Raw genomic sequence first — 10,835 nt, 5'->3', positions numbered from 1 at the left:
GTCCCTTTCTGGGCTCGGACTGTCTTCAGGAGGATTTTGAGTATCCACTTGTTTATTTCTTGGTTTCCTGCTGCTTTGAAGTGAGGTATTTAATGTTTTCCCACTTCTTAATTGAACTGCTTGACATTCTTCTGTTATTTGTCTTGACAGTTGTTTTTCTGTCTGCTTTAATTGTACTTCCATGTTCCTGTTAGCCATTCTTGTTTCCTGTAACATTTCCTTGAATTCGGCTAGCTGCTGAGTTAGAAAGTCTAATTGCTGATTAAACTCATTAGCCTGATCCACTGGACTGAGTTCTGCAGTTACTGTTTTAGCTTCTTCTTTCCTGAAAGATTCATTGCTTAAGTACAGATGTTGATTTCTGGCAACTGTATCAATAAGCTCTTGAGCCTCTTCAATTGTTTTTCTCATATGTATAGATCCACCAGCTGAGTGGTCTAGAGAAATCTGAGCTTTTTCTGTAAGCCCATAATAGAAGATGTCTAATTGCACCCATTCTGAAAACATTTCAGAGGGGCATTTTCTTAGCAACTCTCTGTATCTCTCCCAGGCATCATAAAGAGATTCAGTATCTCCTTGTTTGAAGCCTTGGATGCTCAGCCTTAGCTGTGTCATCCTTTTTGGAGGGAAATAGTGATTCAGGAATTTTTCTGACAGCTGTTTCCATGTTTTTATGCTGTTCTTAGGCTGGTTATTTAACCACCTCTTAGCTTGATCTTTTACAGCAAATGGAAACAGTAGTAATCTGTAGACATCCTGATCCACTTCCTTATCATGTACTGTATCAGCAATTTGCAGAAATTGTGCCAGAAACTCTGTAGGTTCTTCATGTGGAAGACCAGAATACTGGCAGTTTTGCTGCACCATGATAATGAGCTGAGGATTCAGCTCAAAGCTACTAACTCCAATGGAGGGTATACAGATACTACTCCCATATGAAGCAGTAGTGGGGTTGGCATATGACCCCAAAGTCCTCTTGGACTGATCACTCCCATTTAATTCCATAATGGAATAAAAGAGATGATATGTATGTTGCTATTATCTGTGTTATAATAATGGAATAAATAAAAATGGAATTTGTAAAAATATTTTGAAAGTACTTTGTGAAAATTTTCGAAAAAATTTGAAATTGAAATTTGGATTTTATATTAAAAATTTCGAAAAAGTAGTTTTTTTTTTTTTTTTTTTTAAAAAATTGGTTAGAAAACAAAATTTTTTTGAATTTTGAAAAATTTTTTTGATGAAAGAGAAAAACACACAAAAGACACAAGATTTAAAATTTTTAGATCTAGTGCTCCTTATTTTTCGAAAATTTTTTGAAGGGAAAACACCAAGGAACACCAAACTTAAAAATTTTAAGATCAAGATATAAGAAAAACTCAAGAACACCTTGAAGATTCACAAGAACACCAAGAACAAAAGAAAGAACACCAAACTTAAAATTTTTAGAAAACTTTTAAGAAAATTTTCGAAAATTACAAAAAAAAAAAAGATTAACAAGAAAACACCAAACTTAACGTTTGGCACAAGATTCAATCCAAGAAAAATTATTTTTGAAAAAGGTTCCAAAGGGTATAACCAATTATCAAGAACAACTTAAAGATCAAGGAAGAACCAAGAACACTAACACGAAATTTTCAAAGAACATATAAAACATGCAATCAACACCAAACTTAGAATAAGACACTAAACTCACGAAAAATCAATACTTAATTAAGAAAAATAATATTTTTGAAAAGAAACTATCCTATCAAGATTTAATGACTCTATAACAATAAAAATAAAAATAAATTATTCCTAATCTAAGAATTAAAATAAACCTTCAATTGTTCAAACTCAATAATCCCCGGCAACGGCGCCAAAAACTTGGTGGACGAAATTGTGATCCTTAATTAAAGGCTCCTTGGCATGTGCCAAAGAGAACTAATTTAACTAACTGATTACTTTCTCAGAGCACAATTCCGTTCAACTAACCAGCAAGTGTACTGGGTCGTCCAAGTAATACCTTACGTGAGTAAGGGTCGAATCCACAGAGATTATTGGTTTGAAGCAATCAATATTTATTTTATTAATCTTAGTTAGGATGTCAATAGGATTATTTGGATTAAAAGTGAAATTACTGGAATTGATAAAAGAGGGAACAATGTTACTTTGATATGCAGCACTGGGAAATATGTTGGAGTTTTTGGAGATGCTTTGTCCTCTGACTTCAACTCTTCCTTGAAATCCTCTTCTCACACGCAGGTCCCTTCCATGGCAAGCTCTATGTAGGGTGTCACCGTTGTCAGTGGCTACTTCCCATCCTCGCAGTGAAAACTATGCTCACGCACTCTGTCACAGTACGGCTAATCACCGGTTGGTTCCCGCTCCTACTGGAATAGAATCACTCTTTTGCGTCTGTCACTAACGCCCAGCAGGTTAAAGTTTGAAGCACGTCACAGTCATTCAATCCCGGAATCCTACTCGGAATACCACAGACAAGGTTTAGACTTTCCGGATTCTCATGAATGCCGTCATCAATCCGGCTTATACCACGAAGATTCTGTTGGGGAAACTAAGAGACATTCATTCAGTCTGATGTAGAACGGAGGTGGTTGTCAGGCACACGTTCATGGGTTGAGGAAGGTGATGAGTGTCACGGATCATCACCTTCTCCACAGTTAAGCGCGAATGAACATCTTAGATAAGAACAAGCGTGTTTGAATGGAAAACAAAGGAATTATATTAAATCATCGAGACGCTGCAGAGCTCCTCACCCCCAACAATGGAGTTTAGAGACTCATGCCGTCACAAAGTATGTAATTCAGATCTGAAAATGTTATGAGGTTACAAGATATGTCTGTAAAAGTTGTTTAAATAGTAAGCTAGTAGTAACCTAGGTTTACAGAAAATGACTACACTAAGATAATTGGTGCAGAAATCCACTTCTGGGGCCCACTTGGTGTGTGCTGGGGCTGAGACTAAAGCTTTCCACGTGCAAAGGCCTTTCTTGGCGTCAAACTTCAGGTTATGACGTGTTTTGGGCGTTCAACTCCGGATCATGACGTTTTTCTGGCGTTTAACTCCAGACAGCAGCATGAACTTGGCGTTTAACGCCAAGTTACGTCGTCTATCCTCGCTCAAAGTATGGACTATTATATATTGCTGGAAAGCCCTGGATGTCTACTTTCCAACGCCGTTGAGAGCGCACCAATTGGACCCCTATAGCTCCAGAAAATCCATTTCGAGTGCAGGGAGGTCAGGACCCAACAGCATCAGCAGTCCTTTTTCAGCCTAAGTCAGATTTTTGCTCAGCTCCCTCAATTTCAGCCAGAAAATACCTGAAATCACAGAAAAACACACAAACTCATAGTAAAGTCCAGAAATATGATTTTTGCCTAAAAACTAATATTATTTTACTAAAAACTAACTAAAACATACTAAAATCTACATGAAATTACCCCCAAAAAGCGTACAAAATATCCGCTCATCACTCCTCTTGCATTGCCATAGCCCAATGTTCATCATCAATTGCGGACTCAATGGTAGATGGTTCAATTTGAGAAACAAAAGCACTATATGCAAATAAATTTCTAAAAGTGGATCGAGTTGTTACCCCTTTCGAAATATCACCAATGACGTTGTCTAGAAGATGATCCTTTGAAGTACGCCAATCCTTTGGAAGTGCATTTATTTGTGCTTGTGATGGTTCAATTTCTTCAACTTGAACACTATCCTTTGTTGAGCTTGTAGAGGCTTCATTTAAATCTTTTTCTTTGTCTTCACCATTCAAATTTAGTGAATCAAAGTTTTCTACATTTTCATCAAAATCTTTTCTAGCACAACAACGATTAGTTTCATCAAAGGCGACATGAATACTTTCTTCCATAGTCATGATGCGTTTATTATATACTCTAAAAGCTTTGCTAGTTAAAGAGTAGCCTAAGAAGATTCCTTCATCATCCTTAGCATCAAATTTGCCTAAGTTATCTTTTCCATTATTTAGAATAAAGCATTTACAACCAAAGACGTGAAGGTGGGAAATATTTGGCTTTCTTCCTTTGTACAATTCGTACGGTGTTTTCTTAAGAATAGGTCGAATGATAATCCTATTCATAACATAACACGCGGTACTAACCGCATCCGCCCAAAAGTACTTAGGAATATTAGCCTCATTGAGCATAGTTCTCGCTATTTCTTCTAAATGACGATTTTTCCTTTCAACCACACCATTTTGTTGTGGTGTTCTAGGAGAGGAAAAATTATGCTCAATGCCATTTTCTTCACAAAACGTTTCAAAAAGATTGTTTTCAAATTCTCCACCATGATCACTTCTAATAGATGATATATGCAAATTCTTTTCATTTTGAATAACTTTGGCTAATCTTTTGAATGCTCGAAATGCATCACTCTTGTTTGCTAGGAACAAGGTCCATGTAAATCGAGAGTAATCATCAACAATAACTAAAGCATAGTAATTGCCACCAAAGCTCATAGTCCTAGAAGGACCAAATAGATCCATGTGAAAAAGTTGTAATGGCCTTGTTGTTGAAACAATGTTTTTGGATTTAAAAGAGGCCTTTACTTGTTTTCCCTTTTGACATGCGTCGCAAAGGACGTCTTTTTCAAAACGTAGCTTTGGTAAGCCAATTACTAACTCTTTAGAGACCAACTTGTTAAGATGGTCCATGTTAGCATGAGCTACTCTACGATGCCATAACCAAGTTTCATCATTTTTACTAACAAGGCATTTCACATCATTTGAGGAAACTTCATTTAGATTAATCATGTATACATTGTCAACACGGTGCCCAATTAGCACAATTTCATTAGTGTCTTGCCTTTTTATCAAACAACATTTTGAATCAAAGGTGACTAAGTTTCCTTTGTCACAAAGTTGGCTAACACTAATGAGATTATGTTTGAGACCTTTGACAAGTATAACATTATCTATGGAGGTAGAAGGATTTTTACCAACTTTTCCAACGCCGATTACTTTGCCGGTGTTGTTGTCTCCATAGATCACGTTTCCTCCGTTTGTAGGCTCTATTGCCGTGAACTTTGATTCATCGCCGGTCATGTGTTTGAAGCATCCACTATCAACATACCAATTTGCATCCTTAGCTCCAACACGTACCTACAAAATAATTAAAATTGGGATTTAGGTACCCAAGTGAATTTGGGTCCTTGATGGTTAGTATGAGCATAATGCCCATAAGGTGCCCATCTCGTATCTTGACTACAAAAGTTTATATGTTTAATTCTAGTAAAGCATACGGGTGCTATATGACCTACTTTATTACAATAATGACATATGACATTTGGATTATGCATCCTATGCATGTTTCTAAATGGTTGCCTAGGTTGTTTCCTAAATGCAACATCTTTTGATCTATATGCATTGTGATTATAATTTCTAAATGAAGCATGTTGAGGAAGATGTTTGAAGGCTTCATTCCTTTTAGGCATGCTTGCCTTTTGAGCTTGTGGTTGCCTAATAGGAGTTTTAGCAATTTTAAATTTTCCTTTTTCAAAACCTAAACCTTCCTTATTATGAACATGCTTTTGGTTTTTCAACATTTTATCTAGGTTCTTTGAAGATTCATTGAACTTAGCTAAAGTGTTCTTAAGATTTGTAATTTCATTTTCATGCATTTTGCAAGATTTGTATGGATCACTACTTGTGCTACACTTATCTTTTCCAAGATTGATATTCTCGTTTTTCAACATCTCATTTTGTTTTAAAAGATCCATATTCTTTTTCTTTAGGAGAGAATAATCTTGGGTAAGTTTTGTGTACACCTCAAGTAAGGCATCATATTCATCTTGTAAATTAAAAAAAGTGGAGTTGTCATCACTAACCTTTTCTTCGCTTGCCATTAGGCAAAGATTTGCAACCTCGTCGTCATCGGAGTCGGATTCATCCTCGTTCTCCCATGATATGTAGGCTTTCTCCTTCTTCTTAAATTTCTTGTTTTTGTCCTCCTTTTGAAGTTTTGGACAATTGGGTTTGATGTGTCCAACTTCTCCACACTCATAGAATTTTGGTACCTTTGTTTTGCTCTTGAAGTTTTTCTTCATTGCAAACTTATTGAATCTTTTTAATAAGAGTGCAAATTCTTCATCTCCTTCTTCTTCATTATCATCACTCTCTTCTTGCAGTGATGTTGTTTTAAGGGCGAGACTTTTCTTCTTGCTTTCTTCACCTTTTTGTCTATTTAGCATAGTCATTTCATAGGTGAGAAGATTACCTCGTAGTTGATCAAATGTAAGTTGATCATAGAGCCTTCCTTCCACAATAGCGTTCACTTTGGAGTTCCATTTTGGTGTAAGGCTTGTAAGCACCTTGGTCACAATTTGTTTATCATTGTATTTTGTGCCAAGCATGCTTAGATTGTTGAAGATCTTGGAGAGTCTTTCAAGAGCTTCTTCAATGCTCTCTTCATCTTTCATTTTAAAATTTTCCCATTCATGAACCAACATAAATACCTTTGATTCTTTAACGTGGTCGGTTCCTTCGTAAGTGATTTGGAGTTTATCCCAAATCTCTTTAGCGGTTTCACATGTAGAGATCTTCATATAATCATGCTCGTTAAGTGCACAATGAATGTAGTTGATGGCTTTATCATTCATTGCCACTTTCTTCCAATCATCGTCACTATATTCATCTTCTCCTTTCGGTACTTGCTTTGAGACGGAGACTTCTCCTTCTTTAGCGCTTGTTGTCTTTGTTGGAATGTGATTTCCATTCTCAATCACTTTCCAAATTCTCACATCTTGAGAACGGATCCAAATTCTCATCTTATTTTTCCAATAAGAGTAATTTGTTCCGCTAAAAAGAGGAGGTCTAGCGGTTGAGTTACCTTCGCTAGTGTTGTTGTTGTTAAAGCCTGTGCTTGCCATGATCTTTTCCCTTAAACGGTTAAGTCTTTCAAAGGGTTAAGCTCTGATACCACTTGTAGAACCTATGCACAATTACTCAAGAGGGGGGGTGAATTGAGTATTGCAACAACAATGAATCTTTTTGCAAAAGTTAAAGACAATATACAAAAGTGTTATTGTACTAGTATTTTTCCAAGAGCTTAACTCAATTGCTAAGCATTTATAAGGAGCTTTTACTTTCCAATAGACACCAACTCAAATAAATTGATCAAGCTTTTCACCAATCGGACTTAAGCTACTCCTTAAGTACTTACGAGGCTACTTTTCGATCACAATTTATTTGCTCAAAGGTAAAAGACAATAATATTGAAGAGATGAGTTTGGAGAGATGCAAACGCTATTTAGAGTGGTTCGGCACAATCCTTGTCCTACGTCCACTTTCTTTCTCAATCGCAATTGAGAAGTTCCACTATTGCCAAGCTTCAAGGTGCTTGCGCAAAACCTTTTACAATCCGAGTCCTTAGTTTCTAACACCTCACGGTATATGATCACCACTCGTATACTAACCCACTCCACTTAGAGATACCTTCTCTAAGATTTGCCTTGAGTACTTAGTATACCTCTTTGGTATCCTCACCGACTATAGTGTTTATAACTCTTGACTCAACCTTGGAGATCACACTCCAATTTACAAGGTGTACAAGAAAACAATTCTCAGAGAATTGTTGAGATGAAATGAGTACTCTCTAGAAGAGTGTATGATTACAAGTTTAGCACTATTGAACCAATTGATATTGCTCTCTCAAATTGTGTATTATAACACCTTAAAAAAGTGTAGAATGAAAGAATATGAACAAGATAGTTTTCAAAAATTCAAGTCAGTGAAATAAGGCTTCAATCCATCTATTTATAGATTCCCCAAACCTTAGGAACGTTGGGGAATTAATGGTGTTCATACCCTGACCGGGCTCCTCCAAACTCGGCAAATTCATAAAAGGTCCGACCTCGTCCTAAGGCCCACGCCTAAAGGTCGGACCTCGGACAATAAAGCAAAGGAAGGCCCATCAAAAGGAACGCAGCCCAAAGCCTAAAGGCTGAAAAGGCCTAGAAAAGGCGGTTCCACAAAGATAGAGATAAAACCCCCAAAGATAAGATAAGATAAGAATATCTTATCCAGGGAAGATCACGGCCAACTACTATAAATACACTGGAGCACCCAGGTATGGCATTCATCCCACATTCTACACATATCTGCTTGGACCCATGCTAACTTAAGCATCGGAGTGTCATTGCAGGTACAACCACCAACCACTCCGCATATCAAGCTCGGGTCCCTGAACCCCCACCTCGGGCCTCTCCAGACGACCGAGCTACACGTTTCAGGTAACCCCCGGAACAAATGGGATGGAGCCTTTATGTCAAAACTAGCCGTTTTTTATGTTTTTGAATTATTTGCATCGATGCATAACACTTTGCATCGATGTAAATGTGTCTTTGACGCTGAAATTTGAATTTTCAGCTAGGTTGCATCGATGCAAACATCTTTGCATCGATGCAACAAGTCGTTGCATGCTTTGCATCGATGCAAGATGAGTGTGCATCGATGCAAACCTTAAAGAATGGCTTAAAATCACTTCAAAATACTTAGGATTGATCTCAAACTTGTTGGAGTCAATTCCTATGCTTTTGTACCTTTGAAAATAAGTTTTAAACCATTTGGCTAGCATCGAATTGCAAGATGTGCATATGATATGATAATCAAAACATTTTGTGAGTGTGTGTTGAGAGATTTAGCAATTGGTTCTTAACAAGAAGTTACCTAAGTCCTAAGACACTATACTTGTCTTTAAATGTTGTGGAGTTGAGTTTCTTGTTGTTGTTGTGTTGCTTTCAACTCTTCATTCCTCAACGTTGAATGTTGGTTGATCTTTCAATCATGCTTGTTCATTCAAGTTGTTTGTTGGTTTGTCTTTCATGTCGTTTGTTGGTTTGTCATTCATCAAAACCTATGAATACAAACTTCACATACAAGCAACATGATTTACAGTCCCATGAGGTCTTCCTCATTGGGATTCACGTCCTCCCCTTCCTCTCTAGGTTCGGCCATTTTGATTATGTCAATGGCCTTGCACTCTCTTTTCGGATTTTCTTCAGTATTGCTTGGAAGAGTACTAGGAGGAGTTTTATTGATTTTCTTACTCAGCTGGCCCACTTGTACCTCAAAATTTCTAATGGAGGACTTTGTTTCACTCATGAAACTTAAAGTGGCCTTAGACAGATCAGAGACTATATTTGCTAAGCTAGAGGGGCTCTGCTCAGAACTCTCTGTCTGTTGCTGAGAAAATGATGGAAAAGGCTTGCTATTGCTAAGCCTGTTTCTTCCACCACTATTAAAGCCTTGTTGGAGCTTTTGTTGATCCTTCCATGAGAAGTTTGGATGATTTCTCCATGAAGAATTATAGGTGTTCCCGTAGGGTTCACCTATGTAATTCACCTCTGCCATTGCAAGGTTCTCAGGATCATAAGCTTCTTCTTCAGAAGATGCCTCTTTAGTACTGTTGGATGCATTTTGCCATCCATTCAGACTTTGAGAAATCATGTTGACTTGCTGAGTTAACATTTTTTTTTGAGCCAATATGGCATTCAGAGCATCAATTTCAAGAACTCCCTTCCTCTGAGGCGTCCCATTACTCACAGAATTCCTCTCAGAAGTGTACATGAATTGGTTATTTGCAACCATGTCAATAAGTTCTTGAGCTTCTGCAGGCGTTTTCTTCAGGTGAATGGATCCACCTGCAGAATGGTCCAGTGACATCTTAGAGAACTCATATAGACAATAATAGAATATATCCAAAATGATCCACTCTGAAAGCATGTCAGAAGGACACCTTTTGGTCATCTTCTTGTATCTTTCCCAAGCTTCATAGAGGGATTCACCATCTTTCTGTTTAAAGGTCTGAACATCCACTCTAAGCTTGCTCAGCTTTTGAGGAGAAAAGAACTTAGCCAAGAAGGCCGTGACCAGCTTATCCCAAGAGTCTAGGCTATCTTTAGGTTGTGAGTCCAACCATGTTCTAGCTCTGTCTCTTACAACAAAAGAGAAAAGCATGAGCCTGTAGACTTCAGGATCTACTCTATTAGTCTTAATAGTCTCACAGATCTGCAAGAACTCAGTTAAAAGCTGATAGGGATCTTCTGATGGAAGTCCATAAAACTTGCAGTTCTGTTGCATTAGAGCAACTAGTTGAGATTTCAGCTCAAAATTGTTTGCTCCAATAGCAGGGATTGAGATGCTTTTTCCATCAAATTTGGAAGTAGGTATAGTATAATCACCAAGCATCCTCCTTGCGCCTCCACCATTGTTATTGGGTTCGGCCATGTCTCTTTCTTTTTCGAGATTCTCTGTAAGGTTTTCTCTGGATTATTGTGCTTTAGCTTCTCTTAGCTTCTTCTTCAGAGTCCTTCAGGTTTTGAATCTGCTTCAACAAGAAAGTTCTTATCCCTGCTCCTGCTCAAATGAAAAAGAAGAGAACAGAGAAAGAAGAGGAATCCTCTATGTCACAATATAGAGATTCCTTTATGTGAGTAGAAGAATAAGAGAATAAAAGGAGAAAAAGGTAAGAATCCAAACACAGGGGGGAAGAGTGGGTTTGAATTCTTGAGTAGAAGAGAGGTGTTAGTAGATAAATAAATAAATAGAAGAAGATAAGAGAGAGGAGTTTTCGAAAATTATTTTTGAAAACAGGTTAGTGATTTTTGAAAATTAAGAGAAGAAATAAAATTAAAATTAAAATTTGAAACCATTAGTTAATTAAAAGAATTTTGAAAAAGAGGGAGGTATTTTCAAAAATTAGAAAGAGAAAAGTCGTTAGGTGGTTTTGAAAAAGATAAGAAACAAACAAAAAGTCAATTAGTTAGTTGAAAAAGATTTGAAATCAATTTTGGAAAGATAAGAAGTTAGAAAAGATTTTTGA

General features: G+C 37.1%; 1 non-coding gene across 1 annotated transcript; it reads left to right on the top strand.

Moving 5' to 3' along the window:
- The first annotated feature begins 9,730 nt into the window (after positions 1-9,730).
- On the top strand, positions 9,731-9,838 carry LOC112804651 (small nucleolar RNA R71). The gene has a single exon (XR_003203265.1). It is a non-coding gene; the product is annotated as a small nucleolar RNA R71 (small nucleolar RNA).
- The last annotated feature ends 997 nt before the right edge of the window (positions 9,839-10,835 follow it).

The sequence above is a fragment of the Arachis hypogaea genome, chromosome 5, assembly GCF_003086295.3.
Source record: "Arachis hypogaea cultivar Tifrunner chromosome 5, arahy.Tifrunner.gnm2.J5K5, whole genome shotgun sequence".
Lineage (NCBI taxonomy): Eukaryota > Viridiplantae > Streptophyta > Magnoliopsida > Fabales > Fabaceae > Arachis > Arachis hypogaea.
The sequence above is the reverse complement of the archived record's forward strand: the minus strand, read 5'-3'. Positions and strand labels throughout refer to the sequence as shown.